Here is a 19,641-nt window from a genome sequence, read left to right as displayed (position 1 = left end):
TAGCGGACTCTCCGGTGGTATCTGTGGGAGCCTAATCTGGACCCCAGAACCACCCATGGGATCAGAGGGCTTGCTTTTCCTCTGTCCCGTCTTCCGAGGCGCCTTCTTTCACTCACGCACTCGCTTCCCCTGGTTCGTGGCGCAGCCCCTCGCGGGGTCTGGAAACCGCACTACTGAGGGTCCGCACTCACTTCGCCCTCCCTGGGCGTCGCACACAAGCACGCTTCAGGATGCCCAACCCCAACCGAACGGTGAACCGGCCTATACTCACGCATCCTGCGTCTTCATTCGGGCTTCGTGCACAAAGGTTATGGGGTAACCGGTTTTATTTGCCTACTGTCACATTTGAGGTTCGTCGGTAAAGGATTTGGCGTAGAAGCACCCTGACAAGGGCTGCTTATCCAGCGGGGCGCCTCCCCTGCCACGGACCTCAGGCCAGACTGCCCTTATCCGAGTCACGGCACCAAAATTGTTAGAGTTCACCTGTCCAATGAAATGACAGAGACTGGCCAATTAGAAAATGTGATTTATTAAAGCAAGCAACAAGTAAGCAAAACAGCGCTGGGCGGCCGGGGAGTCTCCTGCTCCACCAGCGGCGCGCAAATTCAAGCAAGCTGAGCAGCTCTTTTTCTCTTCCCCGAGGTCGCTTCTGACACCTTCAGTAGCCCCTCTGCTGCTTCTGTTATCCTGGTTTCTCGTCAGACAGGACGTTCCCATGTTTGGTGCAGCAAGATAACATTGTGGAAACGTCTCTTCTTGTTAAACAGGACGTTCTTAAGGCCACCACGATGGGTTCCTTCCTCTTGCTTACCTTGGTCGGTCAGCAAATTACCTTTAGTTACTTATTACAGTACCAGCCCAGGAGAGAGGGGAGGCTGCTGCAGCCCCCCCCGGCTCCGGCCAAGGAAGTGTGTTCCAGTGGGCACACGCGTGCCGAGCGGGCATGCCCGCCACACACACGTGTGCATGCAGGTAGGGTCAGCGCTGGGTTATGCGGTGTACACACCCGCACAGGCAGGCAGAGGCAGCCCCCAGCCCCTGGTGCCTGTAAGCCCGCCGCAGGGGGCTGCGCTTTTCCAGCGCCGGGTGGGCACCGGGGCCCGGGGGGCAGCGATCTCGCTCGGGCTCTCGGCAGCGGAGCTGGGCAGCAGCCCGGGCTGCGAGAGGGGGGCGGCTCGGGGGGCGCGGGGCCACCCGGGGCGGGGGGACACCCCTCCCGGCCGGCGGGCGGTCCGGCACCGGTGCCGCGGGCTGGAGCGACCCCGCCCGCCCCTCCGTCGGGGCCAGCCGGCGGCTGGAAGCCGGTGGCCGCCCCCCGCCCCCCCCGCGCCGCGGTGCGCTCGCTGCGGGGTGCGCCGGCGGGGCCGCTGTGCCCGGGCCGCAGAGCCCGCACGGCAGCCGGGGAGGGCTCCGCCGTCCCCCCCCGCCCTGCCCGGGGGCGGCTGCGGGAGCGGCGCGGGCGAGCCGGGGGAGCTGCGGGTGACGGGCGCCCCCCGAGCGGCTGCGGAGGACGGGCACGACCGCGGCAGAGGCCGCGAGTGCGGCGTGAAGGTGCCGGTCAGCCGGAGCCGCCTCCCGCGGGGGGCCCGGGCTCGCTGCCGGGTCTCCGCGCGGTCGGGGCTGTCGCTGCCGAGGTTCGAGACGTTTCGCCGCCGCCCCTCGGCCCGACACGCTCCTGCGACGGCGGCGCTGGCCGTGCCCGGCTCGGGGCAGGCGTTGGCCAGCCGGAGAGCGGACCCCTTCTCCGGGAGAGGCCGGAGCGAGGCGGCGAGCGCCGGGGAGCGCGCAGGGAAGGGAGCGGGCAGCCCTGCGCAGGGGGCGAACCCGGGGGCTGCGCCGCGGCTCCGCACTCGCGGCTCCGCCTCAGCCGCCGGCAGCCCCCGCAGAGCCGCCCCCGGCCCCGCACCGCGCCGCGCCGCAGGCAGCCCCCCGGCGCCCCGGGAAGCGTTGCGGACCGACGGCTTGCACGTCGGTGGTCAGCAGAAGGCAGCTCTGCGCCTTAAGTGGCAGCGTAGAGGAAAGATGTGTCTGCAGCGAAGCAGCGGAGCGGGTCCGGAGGACAGCGCGTGTCGCAGGCGCTTGGCAGCACACGGCCTCGGGAGGGGGAACAGACGCCATGGGGCAAGCTGGGGCACAAGGTAAGCTCAAGGAGAACCAGTTGGTTAATGGGACCAAACAGAAATTACTTGAACTGTGCATGAACACTTGAGTGAAAGTAAAGACCGCTGTGCCTTTAAATGGGGACGAGGCTCGTAAGACCCAGTGAGGATTAAGTGTGACTAAAGGTCATCGTAAACGGTTTTTCCAGGGGTATAAAGTATTTTCCTGTCGCGAAGAGCTGTGCTAGCTTTGTGGGTTTGCCCCCCAGCTCCCGTCCCCGCAGACACGCGTAGCTGGTCCCTCGGCCGTGCGGGTGCTCGATCCGTTGCGCGGCGGGCGATGGGATCCGGCCGTTGGACGGCAGCATCAGGTCCCGAGGAGACGGTCGCTGCCAGCCCCGGCCGGGCTCGGCGCTCGGAGGGGCTGCGCGACGTCCCGGTGCGGCAGCGGCCCTTCCCGGGGCTCGCCCCCCGTCTGGGTGCGAGGGGGGTGGCGGCCCGGCGGGTGGCGGGCCTGCCGGGGTGGGAGATGCGGCTCCAGGTGCTTTGGCCGCCGGCCCGGACGGTGCTTTCGCCTCTCGTTACGCGTTCGGGGGAGGCAGGAGGGTCGCCGTTACCGTCAGCGAGCCCGTGCTGCCGCCGCTGCCCGGCGCCGGGGCTGTGTGGCATCCCGGGGTGGCGGGGAGCGGAGCGATGCGCCTCGTCCTTGCAGGGTGCTGAGCTGCCCTTCCCCGGGGCCAGGGCTCGCTGCCGCTTCCAGCTGCACAGGATTTGGTCCCGCAGCCTCAGGGTGAGGGCTGGATTTTCGCGAAACGAGGAGGAGCTGCTGGCACCTTCTGTACTGGCGGGCGGCTTGATTTCTTGCTGTGCTTTTCATAGATTTTTAATAGCCCGGTGGAGTACAAATTGTAAAGGAAACTTGATACGCAGAGTTTTAGAGTTTGAAGAGAGATTATTCACCCTCCAGCTGTCGTGAGGTTTCACCTCTCCTTCCTGGCAGGACTGATCTTCCAGTTAGAAGTGAAACAAGGTCAAACGGTTAAGAAAAAAGGTTTCCTTCTGTCAGGGCGAATCTAAATCAATCAAATTCCCGGGCACCAAAGTGTGCTGTGTAACAAATGTGAGTGCAAAGGTAAGCACGTAGCTACCGGTAGCAGAAGAGCATGTGCGAGAGAAGTTGTGGGTCTTCTCTCTAAGTTCTAACACCTTGCTCTTTGCGCTGTTCTGCAAATTTGCCTGGATTTTAAGTATGGACAGAAGAGGGAGAGACCGAACATATGCATTTGATTTACTTAATAGAAAATCTTGGCAGAAAGACATGCTTGTGCTGTGTATTCTGTTAGAGTTTGGCTTTTTAAAATACCCATATGTTCTGTCTAATGAAAAGCTGGTAGTATCTCCCATTCACCTAAGAATATATGTTCAAACATAGCTTGAGGTATGCTGCTAATCACGTTAAGAAAAATGTCTAGCTTAATATCAAACTAGCTAAAGTGCAGTCACTGGGGAATATCTCGGTGCTTGTAAACTTTAATTTAAAGAGTGCTATGAGGCTGGATTACCCGATAACCAGAACAATTGAAACAGCAGTATAAACCCTCTTTTTTGAAGGAAGACTGCAGGTCACTTTGAACAGCATAGAATCATAGAATCATTTAGGTTGGAAAAGTCCTTTAAGATCATTGAGTCCAGCCATTAACCCAACACTGCCAAGTCCATCACTAAACTGTGTCCCTGAGCACCACATCTACACCTCTTTGAAATGCCTCCAGGGGTGGTGAGGCCACCCTGAAACTTCCCTGGGCAGCTGGTTCCAGTCCTTGACAACCCTTTCAGTGAAGAATTTTTTCCTAATGTCCAATCTAAACCTCCCCTGGGGCAGCCTGAGGCCTTTTCCTCTTGTCCTATCCCTTGTATCCTTGTTGGATCTGGTAGAAATGATCCCCAAATGGCAGTGTGTAAAGGATTAATTTAAATTCCAGATTCTGGTTGCCTGGCATTAGCAAAAATAAAGCTTTTGTGTTATTTCTCTTAATAGTTAAAAATTAGATGCAGGAAAAATAAAGAGAAACACTAAGTACAGATTCCCCCCCCATTTACCTTTTGGTAAGACAGAACTAATTTGCTCTCCTATCTGCTGTGCATCCTGGTGCTGAGCTAATCTTTTCTATGCCCTAGATTGTTATTAGCCTTGCTTGCTTATCACTGAAAGATTTACTTTCTAGGACTCCTTTTAATTCCATTTGGTCCTACACTGCCTTTTGTCTTAAATGTTATTTTTTTGTAGTGTCCTTTGAAAGATTCTTGGCCTTTTCTAACCTGGGACAAATTTATAGTAGCCTGGTCGAGTTTTCCTAATCGTTAATGATCTTCCCAGCAGGATATGTTCTTTGTCTTCTTCCTAACTTGATTCAGGACACATTCTGTTTTGAAGTGCCCTTACCCTTGAACCATTGTGCTGGGATTTAGTGTATTGACCCAAACTCTAGTAGATTTTTCTTGAGGCTTTTCTGTGTCACTTTGCACAGCACTGGTAAGATACCTGCTGTCAAAGTGCCTGCATTTTAGTAATAACTCCTTGGCGTTGTTAAAGTAAGTATGTTTAAATTTTCCTTTGGCCGACTCATCTGTTTTAATTCCTTAAGTATTCAGATTTGTTCTGAGACAGGTCGAGGAAAGGAGCACTTGTTCTTTACAGAGGATGAAACAGCAGAAATAAATGTGTAAATAGGCATGACCATTAGGCCATCAGGGGTGTTTCTATGGGTATGCCTGCTATGCCCAGAATGGTGTAAGAACAGTAATCCGCTTTGCAGATTTGGCTGTATGACCATATCACTATGTTTAGAGGTGCAGGCATCAAGAGATGCAAGTGTTTTCACAGAATTAAGAAAACCATCTTGTCCATGCAGTCCAGCCATAAATGATGCAGAGAACAACAAATAATAGAAAAAAAAATGTCTTTTCAGAGGCATATGAGTAAATAGAGTATTCTGTGCTGTCCTGTACACGCATGTGTGTACATGTATTCGTAGCCAGTGAGTTGTGGCTCCTAAGCCTGATTTAAAAACTGAATGAGTTCATTATAATCCCCTCCTCCCCCGCCCTCCCCCCCCCCCCCCAAAAAAAAAAAAAATCTCTGAGGAATCAATCTAATCTGCCTTACTAAATGAACATGTGAAAGTGCTTACCAGGGATAAACCTGGGGACTCTACATATTTCTCTCTTTTTCCTCCAACAGAATGAAAACACCTTTGAGACAATAAAGGAGTTGGAAGAGGAGCCAGTGTGTCCCATTCAGTATTCTCTGTGTATCTGCGTGCACCGCTTCCCCTGTTTGGTTTCTGATCGAGACGGGAAGGACAGGGAGGGTGTAAGGACATTGCAACTCTCAGAGAGAAGGTAGGCTTTTGTGCTGGCTTCAGGCAGTTCTGAGCTCTTTGGGGCTTAAATCTCCCCAGGATGGGTGTGATGTTGTCTACTCCAGGGCAAATGGAGAGGAGGAGGGGCGCCTGGAGGGAGGACCCAGGGCGCAGGGGATACCCTGAGCATCAGAAGTTGTTGGAACCAGTGATGACTAGAGCTGTGACCAGGGGGGACCTCTCAGATTTCTCTGCATGTGGTACCCCAGTTGCTGGGACATACATGAAGCAGAGATTGTGCGGTGTGGCGGGAGGGTGACTTGGTTTGCAAAGGGGGAGCTCAGGCCAAGCCCCTGCAAGGCAGGTAGAACTGCAGATCCTCCCTGTGCTTCGTGTTCACCTTGCCTATGACAACCTGCCGCAGAGAAGCTGAGCACAGCCCTTTGCTGACGCCCAGCAGCTTGTGCTCCCTGCTGTGCCCCTCTGAAATATTTTGGTTGATCGTCATTTCATGGCGAGCTCTATTGTCCCCACAGCCAGGGCTACTGCAGCAGTAGCAAACCAGGGCTTCTAGTTCCTCCCCGACGCCTGCCTTCCTCCCCCTCTGCATGTCCCCAGCTCTCACAGAGGAGGGGTTGCCAGTGGTGCCTTCTCCAGGCAGGGCACATCTGCAGCTTCCATTGAATACCCTCCTTCCCTTTGAAAGCCCTGCCTCTTTCTGGCGGGTGGGGTTTGCTCATTTCCGTGAGCGCTTTTGCAGGTGGTGGTGACACGGGAAGGAAAGGGACATACAGTGCTGGAGGTAAAGAGCCGCTGCGCGTCTGGTTACACCGTGTTTGTACAGCTGAGGTGGGTACAAATCGGGGGTGGCTTTGCTGGAGAACTTTGCCAGGGCTATAACTGACCACCTGTTTGGGAGTCCCAGAGCAGCACGTTCGGTAACAGGAGATCGCTGCGCTGCCTGCCCTTGCCGTTGCTGTTGCGCATGCGGCAGTAAACACCTCCTCTGCACAAAACTGAGTCCGGGTAGAGTCCATGGAGACAGTGTTGGTAAGAATCCCAGGTGCTGCAGAAAAGCAGTCTGAGGTCTCAGCTGAGCTGTACTGCTTCAGAAGGGAGATTAGCCATAGATAGGTACGTGCTTTCTTTCTCAGAGAGGGGGAGGATGGTGTGGGATAGTCCTTTGCTCGGTGGTCCTGTGGGCATGTGCACTGGAGAGGAGCCATCACAGGCCACCTCTTCCTGAGCAAGCCACCACTGTGGGAGGCACCGAGATGCTCAGCAGAGGCAGTTTAGGAGCGACAGGGGTGATCTGTCCCGCTGCTTGGAGGTAATCCCCTCCATACAACCCTGAGATGCAACGTACCCAGCTAGAGGGAATCCCAGTAGAGGTGGACAAAAAGATGAACACGTGCAGGTATTGCTCCCCAGCAACATGCGAAAAAATTCATCAGCAGTACATATCCTGGCATGTACCCGTTCATATGGAAGGTGAAGATTTATGGTTTTTAGTGTAAGTGGAAAGTTGTTGGACAGTCTGTTTTGCCTTGGAACGAAACCATACAATTAAATTTCGCGAAGCAACCCGTGTTTCACATCCATGGACAAGGTGAAATGCCATGTGCATGAGAGCGTTTCTCATCAGCGCGGATCTTTGCTGTCTCTAAAGCAGTGCAGGCTGGGGCTGTGGGTGCTACTGGAGATATGCAGCCCGCCTGCACTGCAGGAAGGTCATTCTGGTCTGACTGTCAGCTGGAGCTGTATGTTGTACAATATTGTACGTGTTGTGCCAAGCTTTCTGCAGGTAAAGAAAAGAAAGCAGCAGTCATGTATTTGACAACAGCAATCATAGGTGATGCTGTGAAGAAATTCAGGGAAAATCTGCGGCGCATGTGATTTTGACTACAACCGAGCTGTAGTTCTGACTTGTCTTGGTCACTTTAATTAGTAATGTGTCATTAATTTAAAAATAACCGGTGCAGTTAAAGAGCATGGGTGTTGGTCAGAAAGGCCTGGTTTCTCATGTGTAAATTCACCAAGTCAGAGGCACTGATGCAAGTGCCTGGATGAATCGGTAAAACAGGGCTGGGCTAGCCAGGGCTGGCACGGGCAGCGTGTGCAGCCTGTAGTGGTTTAGGCAATAGCTCTAACTCAGAGTTATGGTGGAGGTGCTGAATGTGCTTGGGTTTGAAAGCACACGGTCTTCGTTAGCTTCAACGGAAACTGCAGGATTCTGCTGTGCAAATCAATGAAACTGTGAGATACAATCCGCTGTTCAGGAAAGTCAGAACATGTTTTTAAGGAAGTCTCTGTTGGGAGGTAAAACCGCTGCTGAAGCGATAGCAGCGACGGAGCGTGTGTAAAAGAGCCTGGGGAGACCCGCAGCCTTCTGGAGCCAGGCAGAGTATTTCCTGTTCACTTGAGCTATTGGTCATGACGGGAAGATGCTTCCTACAAACTGGGGTTTGTTCTAATGGGAATAGGTGACTGGTGAATAAAGAGGGCAGTGGAGGGTTGTCTTTTTTCCCCATTTTTGGAAAACGGAATGCATTATTGTTCCAGTTTAACAATAGGTGGCACTTGGTTCCAGTGCAAGTAGTTATCTCTTCATTGCCATAAAAAGAAATCCATACAATTACATCAGTTCTGATTCTGAATCAAAGAATGAAAATAGCTTCTGGACAGGGTCTTGACTACTAATTCATGTGCTGTGCTATCTGCGTGGTGTGTCTTCATTGCCTTTCACTAAAATTCCTCTTTCCTGTGAAACCAGTTGTGTTTGTGGGTTTGGGATCTTTTTTTCTTTCCTCTCCTTGTTCGCAGATCCACTTGATTTTTTTCTGGTGGTGTTACAACGAACATTGTGCAGTCCTCCTAACGCTTTGTCCATCAGTAATGTTTTCACTTTTTTCTTGTTCCTGTTTTAAGAGACACTATTGTTTTCTAAGGGCTGTATTTTTGTTATGTCTTGCATGATGAGTGAATTCAAAGTACTTTCAATGGCATAATACACTTTGTAGTGTAATTTTGTGAAAATGCTTCTCTATGAATTAAAAGAAGATCATTTTATGTTAATTCAGGGGTAAACCCTGAATTAATCAATCTTGGATGTGGTGTTTCTGTCTTCTAGAAATACGTGAAGCTTAACTGTTTTTATAGGTTAAGAAGGAAAAAAGCAAACAAAGATGTTCAAAAGTGCAGGCGGTGGCAAAACAGGAGTGTGTGGATAAATTAATTAACATCACTAATTGGCAAATGAAACAAAAGATTACTGTAAGGAAGAATGACTGTTTGAAAATGGAGAGTGAAAACACAATAGAAGAAAAAGACAAAAGGAGTTTTTCATCTGGGGAGAGCTCAAACTTGATTAAAGTGCCAATGAAAGGGTAAGCTAAGGAAATAATCTCTAGCTCTTATTTGTAGTGCTATGTAAGTGTCTTAGGTTTTCTGATACTGTGGTAGTTGAAGTAGTTTCCTCAGTGGTGAAAGCCATAGTGAGTAGTCCACTGCTTCTCAAAAAATGAAGAAAAATTCTTTTTTGACAAAATGAAGCGCACGATGGAGGTTCAAATTTATTGCCTGCTCTAAAAAAAGAAAAGGGGAAACCAAAAGAAAACCCCCACCTAAATTCCTGTGATTTCCATGTCAACACTGAGGTAAAATGCATCTTCAAAACCAGAACTGAAGACTGGAGAAAGCAGTTATTTTTGTAGGAAAAGGCCACCTAGAAAAGAAAAGTAGGAACTTGGGGTTTGCTACTCCTCCCTTTTCTAGGTGATTTTAGTGATCTCCGTGCAGTTGGTGTTTTCCTTTTCATTAAGTTAATATGCCCTTTGTCAGGAGAGGGGAAAAGATGATATTACCAAACCAATCTCAAAAGTCTAAAGAAGGCACACGTATTTTTATGCAGACCTAAGCAGGAGCTTTTTCTGTCTGTCCTTCAAAGGAATCTCTGCTCTAGGTGCTTTCTGTACCGTGGCTATTGGATATAGTCCAGCTTAACCTGGATCTAGCTCAGATTCCACGTGTCCCCCTCACTCCTAGGGGAAGGGTTTTAAATACTTGGGCATATTCCACGATCTTTACAGTCAAGTCTGTAGATATTTTTTGTCTCGGTTGTTTCTGGACATCATCTTAAGTATGTCTGTTTCACAGAAATATTTTTTATAAACCTATTCACTTGGTGATTTTTTTTCTTTCTTTCTGTGTAATGCAGTAAAATTGCCCTGAATGCCAAAGGTGCAAAGAAAAGTAAAAGACAGCCTTCAAAGCAGAAGGCTCATCAGCAGATGAGCTCTTCCAGTGGCAATCATGGTCAAGTACCGGATGAGAGCACTTCCAGTGAAACATCTGAGGATGAAGGAAGGTATGCCTATAAGGAATGTTGAAAATAAGACTTACTTAATGATAAAAATTGGCCTGAGAGCTAGAGGCTAGTTTGGGTTTTTGTTGTGTGTTTAGGTTTTTTGTAAACCTGACGCCTATGAAGATTCTTGTTCTTTCGTGTGACCACCTGATGTTCTTTCTTGTTCTTTCTTGTTCTTTCCTGTGACTACCTGATGCGCTTTGTGTTGACAAACACTTCACTTTTGTTTAGAGTGCTTTTGAACATGCTGGCCAAGTCAACAATGAGGTCACGTGCACAAATTCTGATTAATTACATGAGTGTGTGCACAGGCATAGAAGTATTTCATGTGTTTAAAAAGGGTGAGGTATCTCAGTTTTTTTCACTGCAGGTACCTCAGGATTTTTTTGCCCTGCTCCCCGCTCCACCTTTTCTCTTGCAGCTGTTCCCTCCTGACTTCTTGCCCACCCTGAACTTACTTGTGTGGGTTGTGGCAAAGTGCGAAAGAGAAGTTGTTGACACTGTTCAGCCCTAGCTAAAAATCTGGTGTGTTAGCAACACTGTTTTGGTCAGAAATCTAACGCACAGCCCTGTGTGGGCTGCTGTGAAGAAAATAAACTGCATCCCAGCCAGACCCAGGACACCAGAGAATCCAAAATTACAGTTCTTTGACCTGTAGGAGAAGGATTCTCAGTACTGAAGGGAGCTGAACCCCTGGTATTAAACAGGGAATGCACGTAACCGTATAGCTCCATGTCTGTAGCTGTAAGATTTCTGTCACTTTGCGTGAAGTTTAGGGAACAGTTATTTCAACTGTTTGCTTAATATCTTGCGGAAAAATTAGCCTTCCAGTAGACATTAATAGCACACAATAATTGTTTCAGTCTTGAACTATATCTAGCAAAGTTACTATACCAGATTTTAGTTTAATTCAGTTCTGCAATTAAGTTTTCAAAGCTACGGTAGGTATTATTCATAATGCAAAGTAAGCATTTCAGTACTGAAATATATTTCTGTTTTCTAGACCTGCAGCAACAACCAGGAGTGAAAGGAACAAGGTACTGTAAAACTAGTTTCTTGGTAAACAGTCTCTATCAGCTTTTAATCACTTCGATGGGAGCAGTGTTTATGTAGTGATCAACCAGATGTACAAATTGCTGCTGGTACGCAGCTTTATTGTATTTGAGACAAATCTGTGGGCTGTGAAGGAGAGAATGAATCATTCATGCATTTGTAATGGTCTGTAATACTAGACAGTGGAATTACAGAAAGTACTGTATTTTTTGTAGGTCAGCATACCAATGGAAGTAACTGATGGCCCTGGTTTAACTCACTCATCTGACCCAACTTCAGAGGATGTCCGGTTAGAAGCTTCAGCCTACAAGGAGACTATGCTGCTGTTGGAAGAGCTTAGCGTGGTTCATACGGGTATGTTTTCAAGTCTCTGTCTTCAGCTGTTACAAGTTCCCCTTAAAACATGATTTCTTTGTAGGCACTCCTAAGTATTTTAATTTCATATTTTGATATAGTATCTCTTTGTGACTAGAGATCCCCCTCAAAAGCTGTGAAACTGTCACCTAACCTGAGATGTTGCCTGCATTACCAGCCGATGTGCCTTACGTTATCATTGGTTCTCTGTCTAGTCAGAGCTGGAGAAGCAGTTTCTTGCAAAGTACAGTTCAGCTCCTTCTAATGCGGTCATCAAAAGTCAGCAAGAGCTTTTTCTTCTTTATATCCCCTTGATGTGGTTTAAGCCCAGCCACACCTAAACACCTAAGCACCACACAGCCACTCACTTGTTCCACCCCAGTGGGGTGGGGGAGAGCATCGGAAAGGGAAAAGTGAGAAAACTCATGGGTCGGCACGAAAACAGTTTAATAGCAAAAGCCACGCACGCAAGCAAAGCAAAGCAAGGAATTCATCCAGCACGTCCCATGGGCAGGCGGGTGTTCAGCCATCTCCAGGACAGCAGGGCTCCGTCACGCATAACAAATACCTGGGAAGACAAAGTGCCGTCACTCTGGATGTCCCTCCCTTCCTTCGTCCTCCCCCAGCTTTATATGCTGAGCATGATGCCGCGTGGCATGGCACATCCCTTGGGTCAGCTGGGGTCAGCTGTCCCAGCCGTGTCCCGGCCCGGCTCCTTGCGTACCCCCAGCCTGCTCGCTGGTGGGGTGGGGTGAGGAGCAGAAAAGGCCTTGGCTCTGTGTGGGCGCTGCTGGGCCATAACGAACACATCCCCGTGCTACCAACCCTGTTTGCGGCACAACTGTAAAACATGGCCCCGTACCAGCGACTGCGAAGAAAATTAACACTATCCCAGCCACAACCAGCACACCCCTCAACAGCTAATGACAAAGAGTACAGCAAAATAATGGCTTTGCTTAAAAATAATAAGTACATATATATAACAAATTTCAACTGTCATAAGATGCTTGCATATGTGCACAAGGCATTATATAAACATAAGCATCACTTACTAGGGCTCTTAAACTATGCTAAAATTTCATTAGGCAAGTGTTAACCTTGGCCGAAGGCCAAACTCCCCCCCCAGTGCTGCCACTGCCCCTCCTTGACAAAACGGGGCGAAAAAGCTTGTGGGTCAGTGTGAAGGCAGGGCTGTCACTTCCCAGTGACTGTCACTGGCAAAACAGACTCCACCGATTAAAATACATTTGGATAGTGAGAAACAAAGACCCCAAACCTGAGAAGGACACGTCGGCACCCCCCCTGCTCAAGCTCTGCTGCGCTCCTTCCCTGCCACCTCCCCAGGCAGCGCGGGGAGGCTGCGGTCGGCAGTCGGGACGTAGCAGTTTCTCTGCTGCTCCTTCCTCGTCCCTTTTCCCTGCTCCAGTGTGAGTCCTCCCCCAGGCTGCAGTCCTTTGGGGAAAATCTCCTCCAGCCTGGGCCCTCCATGGGTCGCAGGTCCTTCGGGAAGGATCCGCCTGCTCTGGCACGGGGTCCTCCGCAGCACTGCGCTGTGGGTATCTGCTCCAGCATGGTTCTCTCCGGGGCTGCAGGGGAATCTCTGCTCTGGCACCTGGAGCAGCACCTCTCCCTCCTCCTTCGCTGACCTGGGTGTTCGTTTGCGGGGCTGGTTTTCACATGCTTTTCCCCTTCTCTGCCCGTGTGGTGGTTTCGCCCTTTCCTACGTTTGTTTTTCCTGAGGAGCTGCCAGCACGGCTGAGAGGCTCAGCTGTGCCCTGCGGTGGGTCCATCGAAACCGTCCATGGCCAGCACGGGGCGACCCCTGGCTTCTTCTCACAGGGACCTTCCCACTAACCTGCCACCTGCACCTAATACAGCAAAGCACTGAACAGCTTATACATTGGGCAGTATTTGTGCAGCTTTGTGTCTTTTCTGTCTCAAAACAGGTTCTGCTACTTTGTTGAAAATGCAAAACATGCTTCTTGAATATGAACAGAGAATAGAACGTCAGAAAAATCGGAATAAAGCGCTCTCAAGAGAAGTGAGGAAATTGGAAGATGAAAGGGAGGAGTCACAGTTCAGAGCGGAGAAGACTCAAGATTTGAAATCCGTGTTGGCTCACCAAGAAGCGGAATGGAAAAGGGGTATCCAGAGCCTTAAGTATGTAAATTGTGGTCTGATAACGTATTATCTTGTCAGTGGTTTTGTTCCGAAAGACACTGATGGTGCAGGCAACAGGATGAGAAGTTTCCAGTCTTTTGGGTTTGGGTTTTTTGAATCCCGTGGGCCAGTTATGCTATGAGGTACATAATGTGAGAGGGGAAAAACGTCCGGATACCAGCTCCATGTACAGTCTTCTGGATGTTGTTCTAACTTTGTTTTCTAGCAAGAAAAGAGCAAGAGAGTGTGTACGGGGAAATCAGATTTATAAGAGAGATCTGAGAGATGGTTGGGTGTGGGTTTTTTTTTCGTTTTGTCCTCGCAGCTTCAGTTGGCCTATAATACTAGGATTTCTGGTAACTCCACCCAGTGCAAGTCAAACCAGAGCTTAGAGCATTTGTTTGCTTACCTGTTTGTTTGTTGGAAAGGTCAAGTTTGGGATTGCCCCTTTCCCCACACTCCTGAGCTAGACCCGGAGGTGTGAGGTTTCTCATCGCTGTTGACATCACGTCCGACAGGGGTGGCCAGCAGGCACCGTAGGCAGTTGAGCAAGGACAACTGCAGAGCCCTGGCCTGGGAGGGGAGATCTCCTCGTGGTGATCCCCGGTGGGATGGCGTGGCTGGGGAGCTGGCCCAGCAGGGCCAGGCGGCCCAGGCAGAGAGCGAGCTCAGCAGGAGCCACCGTGAGCTGGCAGCTGGGGCGGCCCGCAGCGGCCTGGGCTGTCTGGGGGGCAGCAGTGCCAGGGCACTGGGGGCAGTGAGTGCCCACCCCTCCTCAGGGCTCGCTGAGCTGTGTCTCGAGCCCGGGGTCCGGTTTTTGGCCGCCCAGCCCAGGAGATCTTGCCCAGCCCGTGTGAGGTCGGCAGGGAGATGCCGGGCTGGCGCGGGGGCAGGAGCACCAGCCCTGTGAGGGGAGGCTGCGGGAGCTGGGCCTGGGGGAGTTGGGCCTCCCAGCGCGGGGGAGGGGAGTACGAGGAAGACGAGGCCGGTCCCAGCTTGGCCTGGGTTTGACTTCAGCAGGTGTTCAAAATCCTCAAGCATCTGTCAAGTATAAAGAAGTAGTATTTTCATTCTAAGTGAATTCTCCAAGCAGCGTTAAATTTATACTTTCGAAAGTTACACTTTTTATGAAATTACACTAGAAGTTATATGTAAAGCTTTTTCCTTGCAATATACGCCATTCAAATACAAACGTTTGTCAGTCTTTCAAGTAATTTTAGTGGTGGTTGATTCTTGTTTTGCAGAATTTCTAAAGCAGGCTTTCAATTGGCAGTTCTTCCCTTACGCTGACACTTGATTTTTTAAATTTTTTTTTTTTGTTCACTGTTGCGAGTATATGGGAAAAAATAGTCAAAATAATGATCAAACACAAAGCTGCTTGCTTGTTTGGGTACCGTGGGCACACCATGGACCGTTTTTTACCATGTCAGTGCTTATTGCTGATTGTTTCAGTTGGTAAAGAAGCTGACCTTCCATAAGGCTTTCCTTGTAAGTCAGCTTCAAAATGAAATTGCTGTAGTTTCTCCCAGAGGTAGATCCGACTGGGGTTTAAAACTGTTTTTAATCGTATTCAGCTTAAACCCCATGCATTTCTGAATCTGGTTTTGAACACTGACATCCTTCTGGAGTAAACAGAAGCTGCTTGTTCTGCCTGTGGTCAGCAGTTGTTTTAGACTTACAGAAGGCTTGCTGAAAAATTGTTGGGTCTGCCATAGGTAAGTGGCGTGCTGATTCACCAGTATTGCTTCTGGTCACTGAATCCGTAATGTGTAGGCAATGCTCAGTATACTAAGAAAATGTATACTAACCATAGTAAAAGTTTACGATGCTTTGATCTGATGAGACAACAAACTCCTTTTTCAGCAAAATGGCTGTAATATGAAGATGGATTTTTTTAATTTTATTATAGAAGTGTGCACACTGGTGTGTGTTTCCCTATACAAACTTACAAATAACTGATAAATCACTCAAAGTTTTTTTTTCTGTATCTTGTACAACTGATACCATGCACAATGGCATGAAGTTAGAATTCTTTAAAAAGTTGAAAAGTACAGTAAAAATATGAACTCTGAAAACGTTTAACATTTTTTATGGTTTGAGTTGTCTCTGCAAGTTCATCATGTGGAATATCTACTTTTATATCAGTGCTTTTGTTTCTCAAATACTCCGTTAAATCCCAGATCTTCTTTGAAACAAGAAGAAGAAAAGAGGCTCAGAGTAGAAGTGCTGTGTGAGAAAAGGAGAGAAGACCTCCGAAGGAAAGAAGATCAATGTTGTAAAGAGATGGAGGAGAAACAGAAACTTGAGTTACAGTCTAGGAATTTAGAAATGGAGTTAAGAACACTGAGAAGGCTCTTGAAACAGGTCTATTAAATAATGAATTAAACTCTTTGTCTTATTTTCTGCTTCTTTTCAATTGTATTCCAGTATGCCTAGAGAAGGAGGCGCTTTGTTCACGGAAGAGGCGTTGGATAACAGTTGTCAAATTTTGAGAACAGTAGAGTACAGTTGGTTCACAATTGGGTGGTTGTTTTTTTTTTTTTTTGCTTTGCAGTTTATTATTCCCTTTTTCCTTTTTCAAAATTTAGGTTTCATTTGTATTTCAGGCAAAGCCTGACCTTTTTTTGAATTACTACAAAACATCCTGTATTTCGCCTTCTTAAATTTTCATAAGAAAATTTAAATTTATTTATTTATAGGTGGATTATCATAACGGTGGGGAATCAAAAATGTTTTCAAGTATGCAAGGGAGAATGGGAAGATGTATTGCTAGCTCTGTTTTTTCTTAAGATGCAAGCAGTTTTATTGTATTACTGCAGGTTGAAGAGGAACGTGATGAAACACAGAGACAGCGCTCTCAGGAAAAGAGGGCCAGAGCCCTTCAAGAAGGAATTTTGAACAACCACCTTGGGAGACAAAAGGAACTAGAAGAAGAGACAAGAAGATCTATCGGAAAAAAATCAGAGGTAAGCAGATTTTTTTTCTAATAAATTACATTTCACCATGTTTGTTTTAAAGTCATAATAAATCTTACATAACTTTTTCTGTTTCTTGATGTTTATTTACTGTTTACCAGTGTAACTTATCTGGGTAAATACCTTTCTTGTTTTCTCCTATGTCTAAAAGTTCTGGAAAGCAGCATCACTCCTGTATGTACCTGAATTACTTGTGCAAGTCGGAAGCTAACAGAAGACACTATTTACCCCATTTCTTAACCTATCTGTTATTTTCCATTTCATAGACATTTTGTCATCGCTTTTTAGGCTTTCTAGCAGTGAAACACCTAGCTACCTATGGCAAGGTTGACCAGGAAGAAAGTTGTTTGACAGTGTTTGTGTTTCCATTGCTTTTATTTTTTAATTAGTTATTCCCTTATTGAACTTACTTCAAGTATGCCTTTCTTTGCCACCTCCACATAACTAAAATTTTATGATCAACTCTCAGCAATGAATTCAACTCTCTGTAAGAGTTAGAGTAACTGGAGGAGAAAAAGCAATCATAAACACTGTATTAAAAAAGATCTTGAAAAGAGTTTACTGAATTTCCTAAAGAATGTGCAGTGCCTTGAAGCCTTTTTGTTCTTGGCTGTGCTGCCCAATAAATGTAGGGTGAATGTGTTTAAGTGGGAAAAAGTTATACATACAATAAAGAGGAAATATACAGGACTATTGCATTCCGGGGGTGATTGAGTCTTATAGCTAACTTTCAGTAATACAAAAGGATAAGTGTTCAGAAGACATTTGAGAAGGAAAATACCCTTTCTGGCCTTGTTTTTACCAGATCTGTAGCACAACTAATTCAACCTTAAAGGCAGTATTATAAAGGCATGCACATACAAGAAAGCGCTGTCATTTTAAAAGCTTTGGTTGCTGGTTTAAGGGGGGAAAAAAACGTAACTGTATATTTGGGATGTTCATTTAGGTTTTAAGGCTATGTTGCACTTCCGTTGGGTACGTACGTTGTACATGTGCATGGGTTCACAGAGTAGCTTATTGCCTGAAACTTCATCTTCGAAGTCATGCTTCGGTACTAGAAATGTTAAAATGCAGTTTATTGCTGCAGGTTTTTTGTAGATTCATTTCCCAATTGGCTCTTTATTCATTTTCCCTGTCATTCAGGAATCCCGCACTGATAGAGAACAGGATCTGTTGTACAAGAATCAGTTACTACAAGATGAGATTGCTATGCTAAGGCTAGAACTCACTCAAGTAAGACTTAGGCACCAGGAGGAACAAGGAAAATATTTAAAGGAAAATGAGACCTTGAAAGAAAAAAATGAAGCTCTCAAAAAGGAACTTAAACTGCACAAGGAAGCATTAAGACAAATGTTTTTTCAGTTCAACGCGGAGCTGGACTTAGTAAAGAGAGAATCTGCAGTGCTGACTTCCAAACTTGAGCAGACAAACAAAAGCAAAGACAGACTAGAGACAGAAATTGAATCATTGCGTTCCTCCCTGAACGCTGCAGTTCAAGAACTTGAACTTCATTTGTCATCAAAAAGCAATGCTGAACGAAGATTTCCCAGAGAACGTGATGAATGCCTTTGCTTGCAAGTCGAGCTCCATCGTGACCTCTCTGACGTGCAAGAAACCAACAAGAGCTTGTCTCTGCAGCTGTGTAAAGCTAAAAGCAAAGCTAATAGGCTAGAAAATGAGCTTCACCAGTTGAAGCAAATGCTCGGAGAAAAAGCTTTGCTTTTAGAAATGACAAAAAAGAATTAAGTCAAGGCCAGTGTCGGGCAAAGGAATGTGATCATGCTCGACAACTTGAGAAAGATCCAGTAAGCAAACTTGTAATAAAACAGGAGTCCCTGCAGGAGCGATTGGCCCAGCTCCAGAGTGAAAACCTTCTTACTCCATCAGCAATGGGAAGAGATGCAGAACAAGAGGATCATGAAAGAAAAAATAGTGGATTATGGGCAGGACCGGTTTAATGACATTTTCAACAAACTTAGAGCTGATACAGAAAAGCAAGTTTATCTAATAGAAGAGCGAAACAAGGATTTAAATGCCAAGCGTACTGATTTAAGGGAACAAGTCTTTAAATACGAGACTGACGTAGTAGAAAGACAGGTAAAGTATGTGCGTAGAAAGAACAATTTAAAGTTTGTCCGTTCTTGAAATTAGTTTGTTCCTCCAATGTATCCGGTGTAAGTTACATGCATGGGACCAAAGAATACTCATTTGTTCTGGTTTGTTATGTTTCCCTCGGAATTGCGGAAGGTTTTGGCAACGGGGATATTAGTCCTCAGATCTAAGCAGAGAACAGAAAAAAGGTATCCAAGTCTAAGCTTTGATCAAGAAAGGTGATTCTTCTCTAGAACTTTTTTCCATCTATTTTCCTTAGTCCATGTTATGCCCTATAGAATAGTCTAAAGTATTTGATGGTTTTGATGTAAGTATTGCACAGATGACCTGAATGAGAGTGGTATAAAAGGAGGAACCATCCAATACACGAGGGCTGAGAAATGAAGATACAGAGAAGTGAAGTGGTTGGGGCTAGATTTATATGAAGCTTCTATAGAGGGGAAAAAAGAGGTTCTCTGTAAGCTGCTGTCAAGATTGAAGAGTATTAGTAATGTCCAGCTGTTGATTTCTGTATGTGTTTTGAGGGTTCTGAGGGGCCTGCCTGTTCCTCAAAGTTCATGTCAGACGGTGACCTTAAGCTTTCTCTTCTATGATGTGTAGCCACACTCCAGCAGTACTGTCAATCATTGTAAACTGTGACTTGCTTTGTATTCTTACTACCAAAATAATGGGTTCCTTTTGAAGATCATGTGAGAGAGTGTGTGTGTGTTATATGTATATAGCTATATATATATAATGAGCTATCCAGATTTTTGTAAACCTAATCTATCAGTATTTCTAAAACGAGCTGAGTAAGAAGACTACAAGAGGATGTGATTCAACATACCCTTAAAGTGTATCTCAAAGGAGCTTTCAGATATTTGTATTCATTTAATTGTATTTGTATAGTGAAGAAACAGAAGAAAGAACAATCTAACACAAAGTCCTGCCTTCAGTCACCGGAGTAATATTTGCAGTCATACTGTGGCTCTTAGATCACAACAGATTTCTTTGGGTTTTGTTAGGCAAAAAATACCCGATTGCAGTGTGTTCCTGTGTATTGTTCAAGGAAGAACAATACCTGATTGTTCAAGGAAGAACAATACCTGAGCCTTTTTTATGTGTTAGGAAACAGAAATCCTCATGAACAGCTGCTGATAGTCAAAGGTGCTCAGCTGAGA

The 19,641-nt window shown here is 47.1% G+C and overlaps 1 pseudogene; it reads right to left on the bottom strand.

The window, feature by feature from the left end:
* The window catches only part of LOC130143369 (ankyrin repeat domain-containing protein 26-like), a 247,144-nt pseudogene that overhangs the window by 52,098 nt on the left and 175,405 nt on the right, over positions 1-19,641 (bottom strand).

This window comes from Falco biarmicus, unplaced genomic scaffold (genome assembly GCF_023638135.1).
Source record: "Falco biarmicus isolate bFalBia1 unplaced genomic scaffold, bFalBia1.pri scaffold_27, whole genome shotgun sequence".
In the NCBI taxonomy this organism is placed as follows: domain Eukaryota; kingdom Metazoa; phylum Chordata; class Aves; order Falconiformes; family Falconidae; genus Falco; species Falco biarmicus.
The sequence above is the reverse complement of the archived record's forward strand: the minus strand, read 5'-3'. Positions and strand labels throughout refer to the sequence as shown.